At 40.3% G+C, this 23,783-nt stretch overlaps 1 protein-coding gene across 4 annotated transcripts in view; it reads left to right on the top strand.

The window, feature by feature from the left end:
- Positions 1-7,274: 7,274 nt before the first annotated feature.
- The window catches only part of LOC132404055 (protein-tyrosine sulfotransferase 2-like), an 84,752-nt gene continuing 68,243 nt past the window's right edge, over positions 7,275-23,783 (top strand). For 2 of the 4 annotated variants that reach the window (XM_059988035.1, XM_059988034.1), the window contains exon 1: positions 7,278-7,434. The gene's annotated coding sequence lies outside the window, so the exon portion shown is untranslated. Of the gene's footprint in view, positions 7,435-17,415; positions 17,437-23,783 lie in introns of those variants that run through there. The other 2 variants (XR_009515415.1, XM_059988037.1) reach the window with 2 other exon arrangements.

Consider the following 23,783-nt stretch of genomic DNA (forward strand, 5'->3'; position numbering starts at 1 on the left):
GCTGAGAATTTATAAGGCATTGTCGAAGCCTCACTTGGAGTATTTTGAGCAGTTTTATACCCAAGTCATTGAGTATATTTAAAACAAGGTTGATAGATTCTTAAATTAGCCAGGGCATGAAGGGATACAGGGAGAAGGCAGGAGATTGAGGCTGAGAGGAAAATGGATCAGCCATGATGGAAAGTACAGTAGGCTCATAGGAGCAGAATTAGGCCATTTGGCCCATTTTCTTCTGGTCTTATAACCTGATCAGCAAAGCTCTCATTCTGTGTTCTTTGCCCATTACCTTTGAAAGTGCCGGAGAACCACCTTGTTGAAGTTTCAAGCAGCATTAAATTAAACATTTTTACTCAGTTGTACTGGGATGACGACTATTAAAGAGTGGATGGTGCATAATCGGGAGGTAAAGCTTTGCCCTTGTGCTTATTGTACTTCTTTGTAATAGAGGTCAGGGATTTGGAAATAGTCTGTTGCAGGGATCAGGAATTTGGGGCAAAAAATCTTTGAATTACTAAAATTCATCTTTTAGTTGGAACACCCTGGCAGCTGTTGTATGACAGTTATGGAGGGAATGTTAATGCAATGGGTCATTTAGTACAGGATGGTGTTGAGCTTAAGTATTGTTGGAATAGCAGAATAGAAAGTATTCCAATCATGCTTCTACACTTAGAGATGTCAGAAAGGTTCTATGGAATCAAAACATGATTCTTTTCTGTGGACTTAGGCACCCCATTACAACCAGCAAACAGTATTCCTGGCACACCTGCACTCTTCATTGTGTGTGAAGTTGCATTGCGTGATAGCCGAAGTACAGTAGTGGATTATGGTGACCATCAGAGGGTAAAGATTGTGATGGACTCCAATTGGGCTTGCAAAAACACAGACTTCGTTATAAATGTCCAGGTTAAAGCTGATGGGTGTGCTTTCAACCTATCAAAAGAATCTTCCAGGTATAAAATTAAAGATTGGGTGCCATAGTAGTGTAGCAGTTAGCACAATGCTATTACAGCTTGGGCTTCGGAGTTCAATGTCGACATCATCAGTAACGAGTTGGTACATCCTCCTGGGATGAGTGTGTTTTCCCCAGCTGTCTGGTTTCCTCCCACAGTCCAAAGATGTACCAGATAGGTTAATTGGCCATTGTAAATTGTCCTATGATGAGGTTAAGGTTAAACCATGGTTGTGGGGCCTACTCCATGCTGTATCTCTAAATAACTCCTCTGCAACCCAGCTTATGGCCTATCCAAATGCTTCCTTCGAACCCAAGTACTTATTTTATCGCAGCATAGGCCAACAGTCATTTACAGAAAAGCATCAAAAAAGATGTTGAAGAAGAACAGAAATACATTACTACTAAGTAAATAATCCTAATCTGGTTAGGTTAGTTTAGCCTACCTCATTCAAATCCAAATGTTTGGCAAAAATATGTACTGACTGAACCCAACAGATGTAGTTGGCTTCTGCTGGGTTGGGGTCAAGCAGTTATGCATGGTTTAAGACAGTGTGAAAACTGAGGGTGTCCTCAGTGAGGAAAGCATTTTTTTTCACAATTTATTTTACAGAAATACTAATTTTGTTATACTTGGACATATCCAGGGAAAATTAGAAACCCTTCCTCAGGACCTGAAGTCATGTAGGAATGGGAAGACAAAGTGAAATAGGTAGTCACTGTCTTTTACAGCAGACAGAATGAAGTTTGCAAGAGCACAGACTTTGCTAAAATTAGATTCTTAAGTCACAAATTAAGATCTCAGCCCAAAATGTCGAGTCTTTACAATTTTCCATAAATGCTGTCTGACCTACTGAGTTCCTCCAGTATTCTATGTGTGTTGCTTTGAGTTTGCTAGCTTGTGTCTTTGAAACCCCTGCTGCACTGGTCTGTAATAATACTACTGAGAATCTTTTGGTCTTGGACAGTTGATCTTGGTGCACACTAGGAACTGAGTGTGCAAGTTTTGGACAAAAAGATCTTAATTTGTGACTTAAGAACCTAATTAAAACTACAGAAAAATCAGTGTTGAAATGACCACTGCTGCTAAAAAGGAAAATAAATGAGAGTTTTGCTGCAATTTTCTATTACATCTGTATTTCCAGTAGATACTGAAGCTGTCCCATAATCAAAATGTAATCTTGAACTATTGCTAATGTAAATTGATTTGTAATCTCTGAATCAATATTATGTCAGAAGAGTCCATATAAGAAAAACCTCATCTTCAAAATATTGTCATCCAGCCTATTATCCCTCTGCTTCTGGTGAGTAATTATTTCCAAGTATTAAAATGATTTATTTTGCTTTTAATAGTATGACTAAATATTATGATACAAAATGTATCAAAGCACAGAGAGAAATTTATTTGAAACTTCATTTTGTCAGCCGTAAAAGCTAGAATCTCCAGGTGACTAGCCATTTTGATTAGACTTCCCATTTCTATTTTTGCAAGTCTGTCCAAGATCTCCTGTACTGCCACGATGAGGTCAATTTCAGTTTGAGGAGCAACACCTCATTATCTCTGGAAGCCTCCAACCTGATGCTATAAACATCAATTTTTCTAACATCTAGTAATTTCTCCCCCCCTCTTTCTCTCTTCTATTCCCCATTCTGGGTTTTCTCTCAACCCTTCTCACCTGCCCATGACCTCCCTATGGTTCCCCTCCTTCCTTTTCTTCACCATCCTCTCCTATTCCTTCTTCGGTCCTTTACCTCTTGCACCTATCCCTCCCAGTTTCTTACTTCATCCCCCTTCTCCTCCACCCACTTTTCCCCTCACTTGATCTCACCAATCACATGCCAGCTTGCACTCCTTCCCCTCCTCTCACCCTGTTCTGGCTTCTGACCCCTTCCTTTCCTGCTCCAGTGAAGGGTCTTGACCCCAAATTCCTATTGTAAAGACTCTGTCTGACCTTCTGAGTTCCTCCAGTATTTTGTCTGTGTTGCTTAAGATTTCCAGCATCTCCAGAATATCCTATGTTTTAATGTATCATTTACAAAGGAATGCATTTGGAGGCTTCCTGTATTAAAGAGTTTTTGAAGGTACAGAAACTTGAAAATAACAGGTCTTGGATTTCTAAGTCTCCTCATCTGGAATACATTTTTGCCATTCCAGCTTTTCTGTTTTCTTCAAAGATATTCATCATGGAGAACCAAGGAACCAAGTGATATTTAGTGGGTATCATCAAGTTTTGAGCTGATGCTTAGAAATTTAATGCCTGGGAATCAAAGACACCTGATTTGATTATTCTTGATTGCTGTTGGCACACAACACAGTAATATTTTTGACATGGTGCTGCTTGGTCAGCTAGTCCAAAAGGTTGAGGCACAAGCAATCTGAGGCATGTTGATAAATGGGATGTAAAAGTGGATTGATGAAGGGAAGGTAATGGTAGGTGATCACCTGTGCAATAGGAAGACTTACGTCAGGTTGCTGTTTATCGATTGCAGCTCAACGTTCAACATAATCATGCCCTCAGTTCTAATCAACAAGCTCCCAAACTTGGGTCTCTGTATCTCCCTCTGGAAATGGATCCTTGACTTCCTCACCAAGACACCATAGTATGTGTCGATCGGAAACAACATTTCCTCCTTGCTTACAATTAACACTGGTGCACCTTGATGTATGCTTAGCCCACTCCTCTACTCTCACTACACCCACGACTGTGTGGCTAGGCACAATTCAAATGCCATCTATAAATTTCCCAACAACACAACTATTGTCAGTAGAATTTCAGATGGTGACGACGGGGCACACAGGAGCGAGATAGATCAGCCGGTTGAGTGAAGCCGCAACAAAAACCTTATATCTCAATGTCAGTAAGACTAAGGAATTGATTGTGATCTTCAGGAAGGGGAATTCAAGGTAACACACATCAATTTTCGTCGAGGGATCAACAATGGAATAGGTGAACTTTTTCAGTGCTTTGGTGTCAACATCTCTGAATATCTATACTGGGCCCACAAGTTTGATGCAATTCAAAGAAGGCACAACAGTAGCGATATTTAATTTGGAGTTTGAGGAGTCTTGGTATGTCACCAAAGATGCTCTCAAATTTCTATAGGTGTATTGTGGAGAGCATTCGAACTGGTGGTATTGTCTGGTATGGAGAGGCCACTTAGAGGATCAGAAAGAGCGGCAGGAAGGTGTGAACTCAGCCAGCTCTGTCATGGGCTCCAGCATCCAGGACGATGCCTCAAAAAGGTGGCATCCATCATTAAGGATTTCATCATTCAGGGCATGCCTTCTTGACATTGTTGCCATCAAGGAAGAGGTACAGGAGCCTGAAAACACACACTCAGTGTTTCAGGAACAGCTTCTTCCCCTCTGCCATCAAATTTCTGAATGGACAATGAATCTATGAACACTATCTCACTATGATTCCCTCTTGTATTGCATTGCTTATTTAATATTTATATATATTTATTGTAATTAATCTTTTAAAAAATTGCATTGCAGCAAAGGCCACAAATTTCATGAAATATGCCAGTGATATTAAACCTGATTCTGATATGTGGTCTGAATTGTAAGTTAGCAAACAACAAACAAATGGTAGAATTATAGACAGTGAAGAAGATTATCGAAGGATACACTACATAGGTCAGCTGGAAAGTTGGACAGAGCAGAGGCAGGTGGAATTTAATCCAAACATATAGATGTGTGTTTTGGAAAGTCAAATTATGGTAGGACATGTAAAGCAAAAGGCAGGGACCTTAGGCACATTGACTTTGTGGTGCAAGTCCCTAGCTTGATGAAAGTGACCACACTGGTAGGTAGAATACTGAAGAAAGAATGTGCTATGCTTCCCTTCCTAGACCAGCTTATTGAATAAAACATTTGGAATATCATGTTGCAACAGTACAAAAGTTTGGTTAAACCATATTTGGAACACTCTGTGCAGTTACTCTATATTTGCCACACTTCAGGAAGGATGTGGTAGCAATAGAAAAAACGCATAAGAGATTTACCAGGATGTTGCCTGGAATGGAGGGCAGTAGTTATGAGGAGAGGTTGGATAGGCTGAGCTTATTCACGCTACAATATAGGAGCAGATATCTTACAGAGGTTTATAAAATCATGAGGTGTATATACAGGATTTAGTTGGGCACGGGAGTCTGGAACAAGGAGTCACAGTTGTAAGGTGAGAGCAGATAAATTGGGAGGAGATGCTAGCACAGAGGTTCCCAACCTTTTTTATGCCATGGACCCCTCCCATTAACCGAGAAATCTGCAGATCTCAGGTTGGGAGCCCCTGTGTTAGCAGCAGGTACAATTACAATGCTTAAGCCACATTTGGACAGATATTTGGATAGGAAAGGCACAGACAAATTGGAATTTGAATATTGTTGTCACATGTACTGGGATGCAGTGAAAAGCTTGTCTTGCATATCAGCATATACTGTACAGGCATCATGGCCTAACTAAGCTTGGTTTTGAAAATCTTTCAAGTATTTGACAGGATGGAGGGAAATTATTTAGCCTGGTGAAGGAATTTACCATTAGGGTGTCTAAATGTAATCTTTGCCTTTTAGGAATATGGAAATACCTACTAATTTCTGCTTTACCAGGGAGTTGGTAGTATTAAAAGCAGGAAACTACTTGGCCAAAATTGTAGGCTGTTGTGCACTACACCTCTGACTTCAATATTAGGCATGAGGTAGCAGTATTTCTAACAATTTTTTTAGCCAAAAAGCACCAATTCAAAAACTTTGAATTTTTGAAAACTACTTATTTCTCCTTGTACGATTTAGCACTGGAGATACAGAGGTTCCCAACCTGGGGAACATAAGACTCCTTGCTGAATGATACTGATCCATGGCATAAAAAAGGTTGTGAATCCCTGAAAAGGAATGAACATGTTTCAAGCCTACCTTATAACCTAATTTAAGAAGAATCTCCATTGTAGGCAATTGTTGAATCTACAAGAAATCAGAGGCCTAACCAGTGATGGACTTCTCAAATATATTTTTGAATAGAGGAAAAAGTGTACCCGAATCTAGTTTTCAGTAGACTTAACATGAGTTTTAATGACTGTGGTTTGTCTCTTTTTTTTCGGCAGTCCCTCGGTATCAAGGATATCTGATTTCTATTCCAGGATAGTGGCTAATGAAGTCAATATGGGAACTGTGAACATTTCAACAAATAGGCAGGTGTTACTTACAATTAGAGGTGGGTGGACCGCTGCTTATGGCAAAGCTTCTGTGTATTCCAAATGCTTCAAGATTCTCAAAAACATCCTGAATGTTTCTACTGCACTTTAAGCATTCCTGAGCCAAGGATTCTGAGGGGCCTCAAGAATGCTTTGAGCACACCTTTGAATCTTTTTCTCTGTATGCCTGGTTATCTCTTCCAATGACAGAGCTTAGAATTGTGAGCCTCGATTCATTCGTTTATTATGCGCTGTGTCATCTGACGAACTGACCATGGCCATTCCGTGACCATGATTGTTCTGGGCAAATTTTTCTGCATAAGTGGTTTGCTATTGCCTTCTTCCGGGCAGTGTCTTTACAAGACAGGTGACCCAAGCCATTATCAATACTCTTCTGAGATTGTCTGTCTGGTGTCGAACAACCCCAGCAACAGGACTTGTGATGCATATCAGCTGCTCATTTGACCATCCACCACCTGATTGGGGGGGGGGGGGGGGGTGGTCGCTAAGCAGGTGCAATCCAAGGATGACCTGCAGGCTAGTGGAGGGAAGAGCACCTCACATCTCCTTTTGTGGAGGCATACTTCCACCCATTCTGGGTAGATCGTGAGTTTTGCGCCACGAATGAGATTTTAACTTTCAAATACAGCTTTGTGCTGTCCCATCTAAAGCAGTGTGGGATCTCATTCCTTCAGAAGTGGCTCCAAGATACGGGAAATAGGTCATATTTCCAGGGACTTACTAAGTTTTATGGCAGAGGGCAGTGCAGTTCAGTGAGAATAGCACTTGGTGATATTGAGTGTAAGTTACATTTTCTTGTTTACCTCAGTGACTGTGTTGGCGTTTGCCTCTGAGCGGATAAACAAGCGATAGATACAGACAAGGACCACCTTCTCAGCATGGCTCTGTTGTGGAACTAAAGACGTCACTTCTGCATTAAAATGCAAAAACAGCCCGTCCTCGAGCCACGGGGATCAGCAGAGGAAGAAAGGATGACGGCCCCGTCCACCACCATCCGTTAGCGGAGCCACTGCCTGGACATCGGCTGAGCTCGTTGGCCAATGACAGTGGAGCAGCTGCGCGTGCGCCGTAAGACCGAACCGGTTCCAGTGTGTGTAAAAAAAAAACCCCGTGCCAAGCTGAGGAGAGGAAGAGCGCGCGCCTGTGAATCCCCTTGGCGGAATCGCGCAATCGTTTCACGCAAATAACATCGAGCGCGAGCCCCCGGCAGCGCCAGTCCGCGCGGCGAGCAGCGGCTCGAGCCCCGGCAGACGGCAGCCCTCCTGGTTTCATCAGGTAAAGTCCTGGCTCTGCCGGGAAATACATCTTTCCGGAGTAAAAAACATAGCAGGGTGAGAGCGAACGGGCGCTCTTCGGACTCGTTCTGTTGATCTAAGAGAATAGATAAAAATGCAGACCGATGTTTCTCTCGCCCACGGCAGCTGCGCTCGGGAAATTGTCAATGACACCGAGTTAGTTGGTCCTCTCACCGAGTATGGCCGAGCTGAGCCCCGACTCGCTGAGAGGATATTTTTTTGTTTGGGGGGACGGTGTGTTTGTAGAGTGTGGATGGGTGGTGTTTAGAGAAAATAAGATATTGTGAACTTGGCCTCATTTGAGACGGGTGGGTGGTGGGGAAGTGGTTTTGGGGCTTCATCTGCGTGCAGCTCGCAGCTTCGCAGGAAACCGAGGACGATATTGTTGTCACCCCTCCGCGACCGACCCGATTCACGCTCGCCCGAAGAGAAGATTTCACCGGCTCCTTGTAACGTGATACTTGGATGAACCGCCGATAAAGTTGTAGGCATGTGGGGAAAAGATAGACGGGTGCTGGAGACAAATGTCCATCTTTCTGGGGCATGGGGACAGTGTGTACGGCTGCAAAGTGACGCTGCATTGAAAGCATGTTAAGTTTTGCCCCATGCCATGAGAATAATTTATTCTTTGGCCAGTGTTACTAATGTGGATTATTTTCGCCATCGTAATGCTCCTTACTGTTTGCATATTGGCTGCCCCTTTTACGGAGACTTTGAAAAGTACCGGCGTGTACTGTTGCAAGGCGTCTTTTGTGCCTTCGTTATCCATTAGCTTGAGATTCCGTGGATGGGCATCCAGTTACATGTACTTAATTACAGTTGTTGGATTCTTTTCAAGTACTGTACAGTACTGCATACAATAAAACAAACTCTAATCGGATATTTTGTTGCCGACTTAAATGCACAAATTCAATTCATTTTTTTGACATTGCCCAGTGGTATAACAGGGTCCTGAGCTGTTTAAAGGGAACCCGGGAAACTCACCATTGAGGATGACACAGCTTTCATTAGTCTATGTAAACTGTAATCTTGCAAGAGGAAGTATATGTCCGTATTTTAACGCAATAATCTCTAATTCCTTGCGTCATTTGTTTTGGCCATAGATCACAAAATATTTCTAGGGAACCAGTGAAGACCACATTCTCACCAATGGCCACCTAAGCATATAATGAGTCATTATATGTAACTGTTCATCGTAGGGGCCATTGAAATGATGTAAAATGAGTGCGATAGATCACCTGTATTAATAAATCTTGTCGTGACTCTTTCAAAAAAAAACTGAGTGTTTTTCAATTATCTTAAAAAGTTTCTATTTTTGATTGTTGCACAATGCAAATGGGTGAGTTGTAATGAGTAGTTGTATTAAGGGTGATGGTTTCTTTATATGGTCATGTAGACAGATTGTTAATTCGTTTGAGTCTTCTAGTTTTTATTTAAACCTTTCCATGTAAATTGTTAAATGTCAGTTCCTAATTGAAAAAGTTTGTCTACAAGATAGCTTGAGACTTTGCAGATGTGCCTTAATGTTACCTATCTGATGTGGCTTCAATTAATAAAGCATCCGTTGACATCTTTTGGAGAAATGGCAAAGACACTGGGCTGAATAATGGACATAGTAGTAATGTTAACTGGAGTCTTAACCCAAAGCATGACAAAAGGTATTAAGAGCTTGTTACGTACACACAACCCTGTAAAAGCATCAGCAGCAATAGAATGCATCTGGAGTCTGGTGTTGCTGTTAACAATCATTATTTTATTAGTTACTATATTACATAGTTGCTTAAAACCAAAAGTTAGCAGTGTTATACATATATAGAGATAAATAAAGTTTCCAAACTCATTCAAGCTCAGGTGGCAAGAGTTACAGCCTTATGTATGTAAGATGGTATGTAAGAAAGTTCAGTTCAATCCACAGAATTGTTATTGTTGGTATGAGAGAGATGTTTGTAATCCAAATAAACAGATGTCATTGATCATCTTGTTGTCCTCCGAATCCTTCAATTTAGCCAAATGGGACTCCACCTAGGGTACCGTTTTCAAGTGGTAAAGCTACCAACCCAGGCCAGGGCTAAACACACCGGTAGTTCCCACGGGGTCACTCTTACACGCACTGTGACAGCCACTGATTCAGTTCCACGACATACGAAGTAACTCCAACAGTGATTTGCCACAGGGGTATCTTCTTCAGTGAAAAACCACACCCAGACTAGGGTAAACACACAAGTGGCATTCACAAAGGTTTCCCCCTCACCAGAGAACCCACTCCTGTGGATTAACTGTGATAATCACACTTTCATATTCGAATGGAATCAAACTCACCCTTATTGGCTACTTGGAGAGAGTCCAAACAGTGATCTCTTTGTCACTAGGTTTCTTCTGTTTCAAACCTTCCTCTCTGCAAACTTCTAGTTGCAGCACTTGTGAGAGCCATTTATCAATCCTCTGGATCGATCTCAACTCATCCCTTTGGGCTTTTGAAAGTTTAAACCAGTGACCCCACTCACTGGTGTCTTTCATTGACCGAAACCTTGTATATTCAAACAAGCCGTAGAAAAAAATGTAAACATTCATTGTCCATCAAATAACTCCACCTCTCTCACCATAGTAACAAAGCAGTTTTGTAGAAATCCAACAGTGTCCAAAAGTCAGTCTCATTCTCTCAGCATTTCAAAATGACAGTTCTCAGAAAAAAATCAACCCTAGGGGTATATAACAAGGTTCTTTTGGCAGATGCTGGAAATCTTGAGCAACACAAAAATGCTGGAGGAATTCAACAGGTCAGAAAGTGTCTTTGAAAGGAAACAAGCAATCAGTGTTTTGAGATAATTCCCTGAAACCTCTACCATTTATTTCCCTATGTAGATGCTGCTTGATCTGCTGAGTCCCTCCAGCGTGTATTGCACAAAATAGATAAAGGTTTGGTAAATTGGAAAAAAATCTTTGAGAAAATTAATAAAACTTGAAAACTGTTCATTCTTGCTGAAATCAAATTTATGTATCTTTAGTTGCTTAAATGAAGACAAGTGCTAAAAGTTCACTTTCCAATAGAAACATAGAAAACCTACAGCATAATACAGGCTCTTCGGCCCACAAAGATGTGCCGAACATGCCCTTAAGTTAGAAATTACCTAGGGTTACCCATAGCCCTCTGTTTTTCTGAGCTCCATATACCTGTCCAGGAATCTCTTAAAAGACCCTATTGTATCTGCTTCCAACACCATCGCCTGTAGCCCTTTCCATGCACTCACCACTCACTGTGTAAAGAAAATCTTAACCCTGACATCTCTTCTGTACCTATTTCCAAGCACCTTAAAACGGTGCCCTCTCGTGCTAGCCATTCCAGCCCTGGGAAAAAGCCTCTCCATCGGCGTCATTCCATGGGAAAAGGCTGAGTTCACTCAACCAATTCTCATAAGGCATGCTCCCCAAACCAGGTAACATCTTTGTAAATCTCCTCTGCATCCTTTCTATGGTTTTCACATCCTTCCTATAGTGAGGTGACCAGAACTGAGTACAATACTCTCAAGTGGGGTCTGATCAGGGTCCCATATAGCTGCAACATTACCTCTCGCCTCCTAAGCTCAATCCCACGATTGATGAAGGCCAATGCACCTTATGCTTTATTAACCACAGAGTCAACCTGCGCAGCAGCTTCGAGTGTCCAATGGACTTGGACTCCAAGATCCCTCTGATCTACACTGCCAAGACTCTTATCATTAATACTATATTTTGCCATCATATTTGACCTACCAAAATGAACCACCTCACACTTACCTGGGTTGAACTCCATCTGCCACTTCTCAGCCCAGTTTTGTATCCTTTCACTGTCCCTCTGTAACCTCTGACAGCCCTCCACACCCCCAACCTTTGTGTCATCAGCAAATTTACTAACTCATCCTTCCACTCTTTTATTCAGGTCCTTTATAAAAATCACAAAGAGCAGGGGTCCCAGAACAGATCCCTGAGGCACACCACTGGTCACTGACCTCCATGCTGAATATGACCCATCTACAACCCTTCTGTGGGCAAGCCAGTTCTAGATCCACAAAGCAATGTCCCCTTGGATTCCCATGCCTCCTTACTTTCTCAGTAAGCCTTGCATGGGGTTCCTTGTCAAATGCCTTGCTGAAATCCATATACTTGTACATCTACTTCTCTACCTTCATCAGTGTGTTCATCATCATCCTCAAAAAATTCAATCAGGCTCGTGAGGCACGACCTGCCTTTGACAAAATCATGCTGACTTCCTCATGATATTATGTGTCTCCAAATGTTCATAAATCCTGCCTCTCAGGATCTTCTCCATCAACTTCTAGCCAATAAAGTTGAAGGCACTGATGATTCTGTGAGAGGATTGTCAGAAACCATACAACGTAGTTGGTTGGGAAGGGCAGAAGACAACTGCTCACCGGGGCCATGGAATTCATAGTTTATTACAGTACTCCTGGATCCTGGAGGGAAACAAGGTTGTATTTATTGGCCATTGTCCTGCAACTGAAATAGAAATTTGGATTCATTAATTAAGACAGAAGCACCTTTTATTGTGATGCAACTTGCAGGACAATCCTCTCAGATCTCGCACATGATGAATAACCACTTTGTGAGGTATTTAATGATGCTTGTTTTTCGGAGTGTATTGTAACACAAACAATACTTTAATTTGAGGAAGTAATTTAGGGTGAAAATTAGCTGGGAAAGTAAAAAGGGGAGAATTTGTATTTCCACTCTGCTTAGTTTCTTTCTTTTTCCAGTTAAAGGATATTGTTTAAGTAATATAGTGAATAACCTATCATAACTGAGGATAGACTAGACATTTAAAATCATTTTAGATTCTACTTTCAAAGTGTGGAGTTTTTGTTTAAAGTACTGAAACATTATCAAGTCTTATAACAAAATGAAACCAACTCTTTGTTTCAAAGAAATACATTTCTGTACCTTTTGACACAGTGTTGAAATGGTTCTAGTAATACTTAGAGGTCATATTTTGAAACAAAACCTATTTGAGCATTGGAGAGTTTCATTTATTAAATTATTTAGTTCTGATATGTGAAGGGAGCAACTTTAATGCGTTGAATAAAATCCTCCAACCAGCCTAAAATACATATTTGTAACTACATGTGCCATCAGCACAGGTGCCCACAGGGCTATGTGCTTAGCCCTTTACTTTACTCACTTTATACCTATGATTGTATATATAGCTAAGTACAATTCTAAAGCTTTAAGCTTGCTGGCAACATAACTGTTGTTGGCTGAATCAAAGGTGGTGATGAAAAAAACATATTGAAAATCTGGCTGAATGGTTCCACAGCAACAACCCCTCACTCAATGTCAGTAAAACCAGTGTAGACCTTGGGAAGAAGAAGCTGGACGTCTAAGAGCTAGTCGTTATTAGACGATCAGAGGTGGAGAAGGTCAGTAACTTTAAATTCCCTGAGAGTATCATATCTGAGAATCTATCCTGGGACCAGCACATAAGTGCCATCACAAACAAAGCACAACAACATCTCTACTGTCTTAGAAGTTTGCATAGATTCGGCATGTCATCTAAAACTTTGGCAAACTTCTATAGATATTCAGTGGCATGTATCTTAACTGGTTGCATCACAACCTGGTATGGAAACACCAATCCCCAGCAGTGGAAAAGTGTACAGAAAGTGGTGGACACAGTCCAGTCCATCACAAGCAAAGGCATCCACACCATTGAACACTTTTACATGGAGTCCTTCCATAAGAAAACTGCATCCATCATTAAAGGCCCCACCATCCAGACCTTGTTTTCTTCTCACTACTACCATCAGGAAGAAGGTACAAAAGCCTTAAATCCCATACAGCCAGGTTTAGGAATAGGTATTGTGTAGGCCTCCGTTAGTCTAGATAGATCACGGATTTGCACCTTGGAAAATTTCCAGGGCACAAGCCTGGGCAAGGTTTTTTTTAATGGAAGACCGGCAGTTGCCCAAGCTGCAAGTCTCCCCTCGCCACGTTACCGATGTTGTCCAAGGGAAGGGCATTAGGACCCATACAGCTTGGTACAGGTGTCGTTGCAGAGTAATGTGTGGTTAAGTGCCTTGCGCAAGGATACACATGCAGCCTCAGCCAAGGTTTGAACTAGCGACCTTCAGATCACTAAATAAATGCCTTAACCACTTGGCCATGTGCCAACACAACCCTACAACTATCAGGCCCTTGAACTGCCATGGAGAACTCCACAGTGGAAGAAGGGTCAGCAAAAGGGTTAATGAACTAAGTAGCTAACTTGCATTTTTCTATTTGAACTTTGTAGCCCAATGTTCTAAGCTGAGACCTGCAGACAGTCTTTCATTATCTGGCTGAAGCACTGGGTGCAGATGGCTGAAATGAGGAACATGTTCATGATTTAGTCACTTGTCTGTTTTGTAATTAAAAATACTTTGTGCGACGGATATACTTGCTTGCTTCTGATTACGTATCTCTACTTATGTAACTTGCTTGCCAGTAGACACGTTTATTCACCTGTTTAGAAATATAAATATATACTGAAATTGTTCTGTAACTCGGAGCCTTGGACATTTCTGCAAGCTCTCCATGATACCATACTGAATAAAGGTATCACTGCTTGAAGTCTGGTCTCTAAAAGCCGTTTTTCTTCCACATCCACTCACTACAACTCTGAACTGATTCTTCAACCTACAAGCTCACTGTTAAGGACTGTTTTGCAAATCGTGTTCATAGGTTTTTTTTGCACTATTTGTTTACTTTTGCTTATTGGTTATTTGTCAGTCTTTATGGATAGTTTTTGTTTCTAAATTTCTCCATAAGTTATAGGAGCAGAGTCTGCCCCATCATTCCATTATGGCTGATCTATTATCACTCACGATGCCATTCTCTTGTCTTCTCCCTGTAACCTTTGACACCCTGACTAATCAAGAACATATCAACCTCCTCTTTAAATATATCCAATGTTGGCCTCCACAGACATCCATGGTAATGAATTTCACAGATTCACCAATCTCTGGCTAAAGAAATTCCTCCATCTCTGTTGTAAAGGGTTGTCTACCTATCTGAGGCTGTGGCTCTAGTCTTAGACTCCTCCACTGTAGGAAACCTTCACTCCACACCTACTCTAGACCCTTCAATATTCCATAAGTTTCAATGAGATCCTCTCTCATTCTTCGAAACGCCAGCAAGTACAGGCCCAAAGCCATCAATTGTTCCTTGTGCATTAACCCTTTCATTTCCAGGATATACTCTAATCGTATTGAAATGAATGTTAGCATTGCATTTGCCTTCCTTGCCTCGGATTTCTGAATTTTCTCCTTGTTTAGAAAATAGTCAATGCCTTTATTTCTTTTACCAAAGGGCATGGCTTCTCTATATTCCATCTGCCACTTCTTTGCCCATTCTCCTAATCTGCCTAAATCCTGCAGACTTCCTGCTTCTTCGACCTATCTTCATATCATCTGTATACTTGACTGCAAAACCATCAATTCTGTCACCCAAATCATTGACATATAGCATGAAAAGAAATGGTTCCAACACCAACCTTCGTGGAACACTACTAATTATTGACAGTCAACTTTATTCCCACTCTTTGCCTCCTGCCAGTCAGCCAATCCTAGCAGTCTTGTGCAGCACTATGTCAAAGGCCTTCTGAAAATGCAAGAACACAGCATTCACTAACTCTCCTTTGTCCATCCTGTCTATTATTTCCTCAAGAATGCCAACAGATTTGTCAGGCAAGATTTCCCCTTAAGGAAACCATGCTGACTTTGTCCCATTTTATCATGTGCCTCCAAGATCCCCAAAACCTCATACTTAATAATGGACTCCAGTATCTTCCCAACCACAATTCTGTTCTATTTCTTTATTTCCTGTAAATACCTGCAAGGAAACAAATCTCACTGTAGTAAATGATTACATATACATATTTTAAAAACATTGCTTTGACTTGATAGTTGATAGTTGCTTGATAGTTTACAGATCAACATGCAATCTGACACAAAAGTAGCAGGAAATACTCCATTTTCAACAATGATTTTGTGGGACAGTCTTTCCATCGTCTAAGGAATACTTGGGAACAAAACAATAAATCTGATAACAGATTTAGTGGATTTTTGAGCAGTGTTGGTATGTTGGATCTTATGTTGTCAAAGCATAGATAATATTCATTGAACTAATTTAGGTTTGCTTAAGACAGTTGCTGTCAGATTTTTCTTGGTGGTTCAGATAAGTGAGCTCTCTTCATTTAATTTGGGCTTGGTCAGTTGCGCAACGGAGATGCCTGGTAAGCTTGGTATCATGCATACAGGGTCAAAGTAACATTTCAAATTTCCCATATTTTTCCCAAATTAAGCTAGTTTACTGGAATACCAATGTGATGAAGTTGAGCGACTCAAGAATCAATTTTTTATGTACATCGTATTTTTATGTAATAGTAAAATGTTGTAAGCAGTTTTAAGTTAGCAAACAATTCCACATTCCATATTTTGATCATTTAGAGCATATCAAACTGAAATTATATAATTTGTAGTAACCTTATTTAATCATTTTGATAAATTAAGAATGGATGCAAATTATGGGAGTCATGATCAAAAGATAATTTCTGGAACTGAGGGTAATGAAAGACTATTCTTGTTTTGAAATGTATGAATAGTGGAGCTTTCTGTTTGGTGTATTTACTAATGGAAAGTAAAGTAAATGTTCTGGAAATTACTGGGACAATAGATTTTGAGCCAAGCCTCAGACTGGATTAATTTTGCATTGGAACTTTAAGAATGCAAAGTCATGTTGTGTTGTAATCAAAAGCGGAGAATAACAAAAGTTCTTGTGAAGTATCCTGCCTGCAAAAAAAGAAATCCATAGATTCAGCTTTTCCCTTCTGGTCACCCATAGCTCAAATTTATGTCTGCATCATTAGGACTGGATCATTAGGACATAAAATATGTGCATAAAATGGTTGTATTGTATCCAACAATTTTATTTTCATATAGATTGACAAGGACGATACTTTATTGACTTTAGTGGCAATAAACTGGTTACTGGTGGGATATCATATCTTTTTTTCTCTCTGCACAGTAGTACTGGTGAGTCCAAAGAATTCCATCTTATTTCAGCAAATTTCTGAGTGACTTTGAATAGTACAGTTAATTGCATGCAGTATTTCTGGATTAGTTGTTGATATTCTTGGGCCAGGTTTAAACATTTTTGAAGGAATTAATTAACAAGGTGGAAAACTAAGTAGCTGCTTAAATACAAGGCTTGAAAAATACGCCAATAATTGTAATTTCTAGCTGAAGTGGAATGTTTTGGTATAATTCAAAGCTGCATTTGTACTATTTTTAAGAATTTAATGAAAGTTTAAGTATTAAGTCACATTTCATGAATAGTCCATTTTTAAAATTGGCAGTTTTGTGATTTGCATTAACATAAATGCTTTACCTATTTTTATTTGTTAGCAAATTTATTGTATCAACAACATTTTTAATAGCTATATCAATAAAGTAGTTACTAAGTACGAGGGGTAATTGATAAATTTGTGGCCTAAGGTAGAAGGAGTCAATTTTAGAAAACCTGGCTCATTTATTTTTCAACGTAGTTCCCTCCTACACTTACACACACAGTCCAGCGGTCATGGTGTGTACGGATCTTGGACCTCCAGAAAGTGTCCACAGCATGGGTGGTTGATAAGTTTGTGGCCTAAGGTAGAAGGAGATGAATAATACAGCTCTTGTTACATGCACATGCAGTTCAACTCTTGTGATTATGCAGAAAGTTTGAAGTTAATAACTCATCTCCTTCTGCCTTAGGCCACAAAGATCAATCACTCCTGATGAGTTATTAACTTCAAACTTCCTTCATAATCACTCGAGTTGAACTGCATGTGCCTGTAATGAGAGCTGTACAACTCCTTCTACCTTAGGCCACGAACTTATCAATCACCCCTGCTGTGGACACTTTCTGGAGGTCCAAGATCCATGTGCTCCACGACCGCTGGACTAAGTGTGTAAGTGTAGAAGGGGACTATGTTGAAAAATAAATGTGCTAGGTTTTCTAAAATTGAATCCTTCTACCTTAGGCCACAAACTTATCAATCACCCCTTGTATTTAATTATTGCAGGACTGTTCAACTGTTGAAGGCAGGGGAACAGACAAGTAGCTTGTTGTACCCAGACTGTGACTCTTGTGAAGATCACTAGATAGCAACAAAAATTGCACCTTGTCAGAGTTTCTCCCTTCTTAGCCCTAGGTTACAAAGCTAATTTCTGGAGTTTCTTTGCTGATCATACAATTGTAGCAGCTTTACTCATGAGTTATGAGACAACTGTTTTATTTGAAGCTTCAAATCCATTCAAACGTCGGGATTCTTTGCCCTTTGAGTTAGATAATGTCCTTATAGTGATGGAGACGCTGTTGATAGAGGTGCAGCAGGAACATTCAAAGGGTGAAAGTATTTCATCTGTAGTCATGGATAATGTTAGCTAATTCAGATGCACATCTCAATTAATTGGAACTCTAATTATAAGAATGCTCTATTGAAGACATTTTATAATGGATATTTTTGTTGTTGTTGCTTTGTCACTTGGAATGTTTTGCTTTTTTGTGTTCTGCCAAGCATGGTGAGCATGCTATTTTGGCGCGAGATTGTGTAGCAACACTCACAAGCTGTCCACAGCACATCCCTGGGTGTATTGGTTGTTAACACGATGCATTTCACTCTGTTTTGATGTACATGTGATAAATAAATCAGAATCTGCATCTGAACTGAGTATAGCAGGGTGATTTAAATCTTCAGCTTGATTTTGTTCTAATTGGACAGATTTTAGCAAGTAGATTGTTTCCTTAACAGGCATCGAAAGTAAACTGCTATTGGGATTTGTCCACATGCTTGGATCAAGATTCTTAAGTAACATGGAATGACTATACTGCCGCATAATATTTTGCATAGATGTTATGAAAAGAAGCAAAGTGTTTCCTTTCAAACAATACTGTAAATGCTGTCATTGTTTAAGTCAAAGTGTAACAGTTTATACAGCAAAGTCTTGAAAAATCAAAATGAGGTGAATGGCCCATTGATTTCTGATGGCACTTAAATCTGATGTGTGTTTAGTCAATCTTGTCCACGTATTTTTGAACAAAAATTAAATCTGTGCTCTGTAACCTAATGACAGAGATAAACAGACTTCCTTTGTGCATATATTGTGACAACGTAACTGATAGCAAATACTTTCATTAGGGAGTTTATTTGATTTTAGCTATATTAGGGAAGGCTGAGAATAAGAACACCTGTAAAAGCATTCAGTTCCTTCATTTTGGCCCTTGTGTCAGTACTACTAGAAGCTTCAGAAGGAGATCAGGAAATTCATGGATCAATACTAAATACTTTTTCCCCATCTGTGTATGTTGGAAAAAATAATTTGACAGCAGGGGGATGGGAACCAGAGTGATGGCTGAGGGTGGGGCAGGTGGCATACAAGTAGATGTAGTGTGTAGTGAAGCTATGAGGAAGGACAGGCGGGTGATACAGCAAAATTGCAGTCAGTGGAATGAGTTAAAGTGAATCAGGGAGCCAAACTCAAAAAGGGTGATGTATATAGGATTGAAGGTGTTGTGTTTGAATCCATTCAGTATACAGAATAAAGTAAATGATCTTGTAGCACAGTTAGAGATTGGCAGGTATGATGTTATGGGCATTACCAAGTGGTGGCTTAGTTGGGAACTTAACATTCAAGGATACACATTGTATTGAAAGGACAGGCAGATAGGCAGAGGTGGTGAGTTTGGTTTAAAAAAAATTAAATCAAATCTTTAGAAAGGGGTGACATTGGATCAAAAGATGTAGAATCCTTGGTAGAGTCAAGTAACTGTAAGGGTTAAAAGATCCTGATGGGAGTTTTATAGAGGCATCTAACAGAGTTATAATGGGAAATAGAAAAGGCATTTAAAAAGTTCAATGTTGTGATAATCATGGGCGATTTCAGTATGCAGGTAGATTGGGAAAATCTGGTTGGTGCTGAATCCCAAGAGAGGGAATTTATAGAATACCTACAAGATGGCTTTTTAGAGCACCTTGTGGTTGAACCCACTAAGAGAATGGCAATTCTGGATTGGGTATTATGTAATGATTAAGAAGCTTAAAGTAAAGGAACCCTTAGGAGACAGAGTTCATTAAATGATAAAATTTACCCTGCAATTTGACAAGGAGATGCTAAATTCAGATATATCAGTATGACAGTGGAGTAAAGGGAATTACAGAGGCAAGAGAGAGGAGCTGGCCAAAGTAGATTGGAATAAGACACTAGTAGGGTTAATGGCAGAACAGCAAAGGTTGGTGTTTCTGGGGGAAATTCAGAAGGTGCAGGGAAGATATATCCCAAAGATGAAGAAGTATTCTAGAGGGAGGATGAGGCAACTGTGGCTGACAAAGCAAGTCAAATACACCACTAAGCAAAAGAGAGGGCATATGATAGTGGAAAAATTAGTGGGAAGGTGGAGGATTGGGAAGCTTTTAAAAGCCAACTGAAAGCGACTAAAAGAGCCATAAAGAGTGAAAAAATGTGAACATAAGCTAGCCAATAATGTAAGAGGATACTGCGTCTTTTTCAGATATATAAGGAGAAAGAGACAGATAAGAATGATGCTGAAGTGGTAGTAATGGTGAAAAAGAAATGGCAGAGAAACTAAGTATCTTGTGGCAGTCTTCACTGTGGAAGACACTAACCGAGCGCCAGAAAAGTATGAATGTCATTGAGGTTACCTAGCAGTAGGTGCTCGGAAAGCTGAAAAGTCTAAAGGTAGATAAGACACCTGGACCAGATGGACTACATCCCAGGGTTTTGAACGAGGTAGCTGAAGAGATTGTGGAGGCATTTGTACTGATTTTTCAAGAATCATTAGATTTGGGAATGGTTCCCGAGGACTGGAAAATTGATAATGCTACTCCACACTTTAAGAAGGAAGGGAGGCAGAAGGAAGGAAATTATAGACCAGTTAGCCTGACTTCAGTAGCTGGAAAAATGTTGGAGTCCATTATTAAGGATGAGATTCTGGGATAATTTGGGGCACATGATAAAACGTGTCAAGGTCAGTATGGTTTCCTTAAGGGAAGATCTTGCCTTGACAACATTTTTGGAATTCTTTGATGAAATAGCAGGCAGGATAGTCAAAGGAAAGTCAGTGGATATTGTTTACTTGGATTTTCAGGCCTCTGACAAGGTACTGCACATAAGGCTGCTTAACATGATAAGAGCCCAAGGTTATTATGGGAAAGGTACTAGAATGGATAGAAAACTGACTAACTGACAGGAGGCAAAGAGTGGGAATAAAGAGGGCCTTTTCTGGTTGGCTGTCAGTAAATAAAGGTGTACCATGGGGGTCAGTATTGGGAATGTTTCTTTTCAAATTGTATGCCAATGTTTTGGATGAAAGAATTGATGGCTTTATGGCCAAGTTTACAGATGATGTGAAGATAGGTGGATGGGCAGGTAGTTTTGAGGAAGCAGAGTGTTTGCAGGACTTGGACAGATTGGGGAAATGGACAAAGAAGTCGCAGATGGGAATGTAGGGAAGTGCACAGTCATGCACTTTGTCAGAAGGAAAGAGGCATGGACTATTTTGTAAATCGAGAGAAAATTTAAAAATCAGAGGTACAGACAAACTTGGGAGTCTTTGTGCAGAATTCTGTAAATTCAGCAATGTGTGCCACATTCAGCAATAAATTGTTCCATGGTTCAGTGTGGAGAAATTAGGTTGGCCAAGGAATTCAACGGTGCAGCTGTAGTTCAGCTTTTGCTGGGGAATGGCATAATCTGCTCCATGTATTGCCAGACTGCCTGTACCAAGAGTTGTATCATCTTTTAGACCTGAGGAAAGGCGCTGTTTTTCCCAGTTTTTGTTTAGTGTCACTGTCATGAGTGTTAATAGCACCACTCCCATGCGCCCAACTTGTACATGCAGACCAAGATGTCTCTCTAAGTTGGCTGCATTTTACTAATATCCCTCTGTCTTTCATATCCATGTCCCTCTCCATATCTCTTTCTAAATGTTCTTACTTTAGCTGCCCCCCAAACATTCCTTCAACAGCCCATGCCATAAACACACAGTCTTCTGTGTGTGTGTGGGGGGGAATGCCCCTCAAGTTCCTATTAAATGTTTCTTGGCTCACTTTAACCTATGCCCTCTAGTTCTTCATTTGCCCATCCTGTGGTGGGGTAAAGACTGTGTATCCATCCTTTCTGTAACCCTTATGATTTTACTTACCTCTATAAGATCAGCCTCAATCTCCTTCTGCTTCATGGAATAATGTTCTAGTCTGGCCTACATCTTTTTATAATCCAGTTCCTTGAGCTTTGACAACACCTTCCACAAATCCTTTGTTTTTTATAGCTTCACAGCTATTTGTAGTTACCATTCAATTGTCAGCACCTGAAGCAGATGCTGCTGTCAAGTGCAATACCTGGATTCACCATGCTGGACAGGGGTGCAGCCTGAGTTCTACATCTGTGTTGAACAGCCATTCTGCTCACCTCCACTTCTCCATACTAAGCCATAGGATAATTTTTTTTATTTAGAGATACAGCATGTTAGAAGGTCCTTCCACCTCAAAGAGCCCATATTGCCCAGTTGCACCCATGAGACCAGTTAACCTACTAACCTGTACATCTTTGTGTTGTGGGAGGAAGTCGGAACAGAGGAAACCCACTATGCAGTCACATGAGGAACATACAACTCCTTATAGACAAGGGGATGGCATCTGCAATAGACCTGCTTTAGCAGTTGCTAAGTTTCAGTGGGCTGAGGTTGTCTGGAAAGCTGAAGCTGATATGTGCCATGACCAGCCTCTCAAAGCGCATCTTGTTTTTCTTAGATACTGGGATTATAGTGATCTTCTTAAAGCAAGTGGGAACCGCAGAAAGATGCAGGGATGAGTTTTAAAATATCTTCAAATACTTTTGCCAGGGTTTTAGATCAAAGTAACACGGGAAAGTATTGATCACTTCTGACAAAGCAATTAACTGAGCCTCAGTGAGTAATTTCAGTGACTACATGCTATTTAATAAGAAAAACACTTTCATGATTATTTATTTATTGTATAAAGATACATGATAAGCAATGAATGGTAATCAGGTTTAAAAAAGTATTTTGAGAGCAAGAATTCCAATAACTTACCAAATTGATTTTTATAAGCACTATGGTAGGTATGCAGGTAGGCTGTAATAAGAAAGTGAATGATGCAGTTGATTTTGGCTGCAGTAATGCACATTTGTCATAAACCTTTGCATCTGTTACTTGTAGTAATAATCTACCTATTCTTAATTGCAACTTTTGGTGAGATTTTTTTATTCTAGCATTTTAGTGGTTTCTTCATTGAGTTTATCAATGTCTGAGCTGCTTACTATTGGTGTTATGAATGGTTTTCTGAAAATGAAGGATATCCTGTTTGCATTTGTGGTTTCTCGAGTCTCAATTAGTCTTCTGAATTGTTTTGTATTTTTAACTTGTTTTTCTCCAGTTGGACCAATTCTCATTCTAAATGGGTGTAAAAGTGTCCTTTGCTTGGGAATGAAAAGGACAGTTGGGAAAAGTAGGAAATTGTTTTTTTTATTCCAACGTGTGAAAATATGCAGGTGCTGGAAATCCAAGTAACACACACAAAAGGCTGGGGGAACTCAGTAGGCCAGGCAGTATCTATGAAAATGAGTAAGCAGTCGATGTAAGCGTACTGTCTGTGCCACGCAACAGCGAAGATGGGAATAGAATGAGATGGCAAGTAACTGTGGCTGAAGAATTGGAGCAGGGGGCAGGGATTCAGATGTCTAGATAATTGAAGTCTCTTCTGGGGTAGGAGTGACCTGTTCAAAAGGGATGGGTTGCACTTGAATCTTGTGGGCAGGTTTACTAGAGCTGTTGGGAGTGGTTTAAACTAATATGGCAGGGGAATGGGAACCAGTACGATAGAGCTGAGGATGAGCCAGCAGGTTTACAGGTGGTTGATGGATGTAATGTGAATGTAAGGAAGGATAAGCCAATGATTGAGTACAAAATGCAGACAGAGCAAAGAGTTAAATTGTACCACAGAGGCAAAACTCAAAAGGGCAAAGGATGCAAGACTGAAAGTGCTGTATTTAAATGCACATAGCATTCCAAGTAAGATGGATGAACTCCTGATGCAATTGGAGATTGGTTGGTATGACGTTCTGGGCATCAGAGAATCATGGCTGAAAGAAGACCATCTTCAGGAGCTTAACATCAAAGGCTCTACTTTGTATCTAAAGGACAGGCAGGAAGGCTTAGGTGGAAGTGTGGCTTTGTTGGTAAGAGATGGAATCACCTCTAAAAAGAGGTGATTGGGTC

Source organism: Hypanus sabinus, chromosome 13 (assembly GCF_030144855.1).
Source record: "Hypanus sabinus isolate sHypSab1 chromosome 13, sHypSab1.hap1, whole genome shotgun sequence".
NCBI lineage: Eukaryota > Metazoa > Chordata > Chondrichthyes > Myliobatiformes > Dasyatidae > Hypanus > Hypanus sabinus.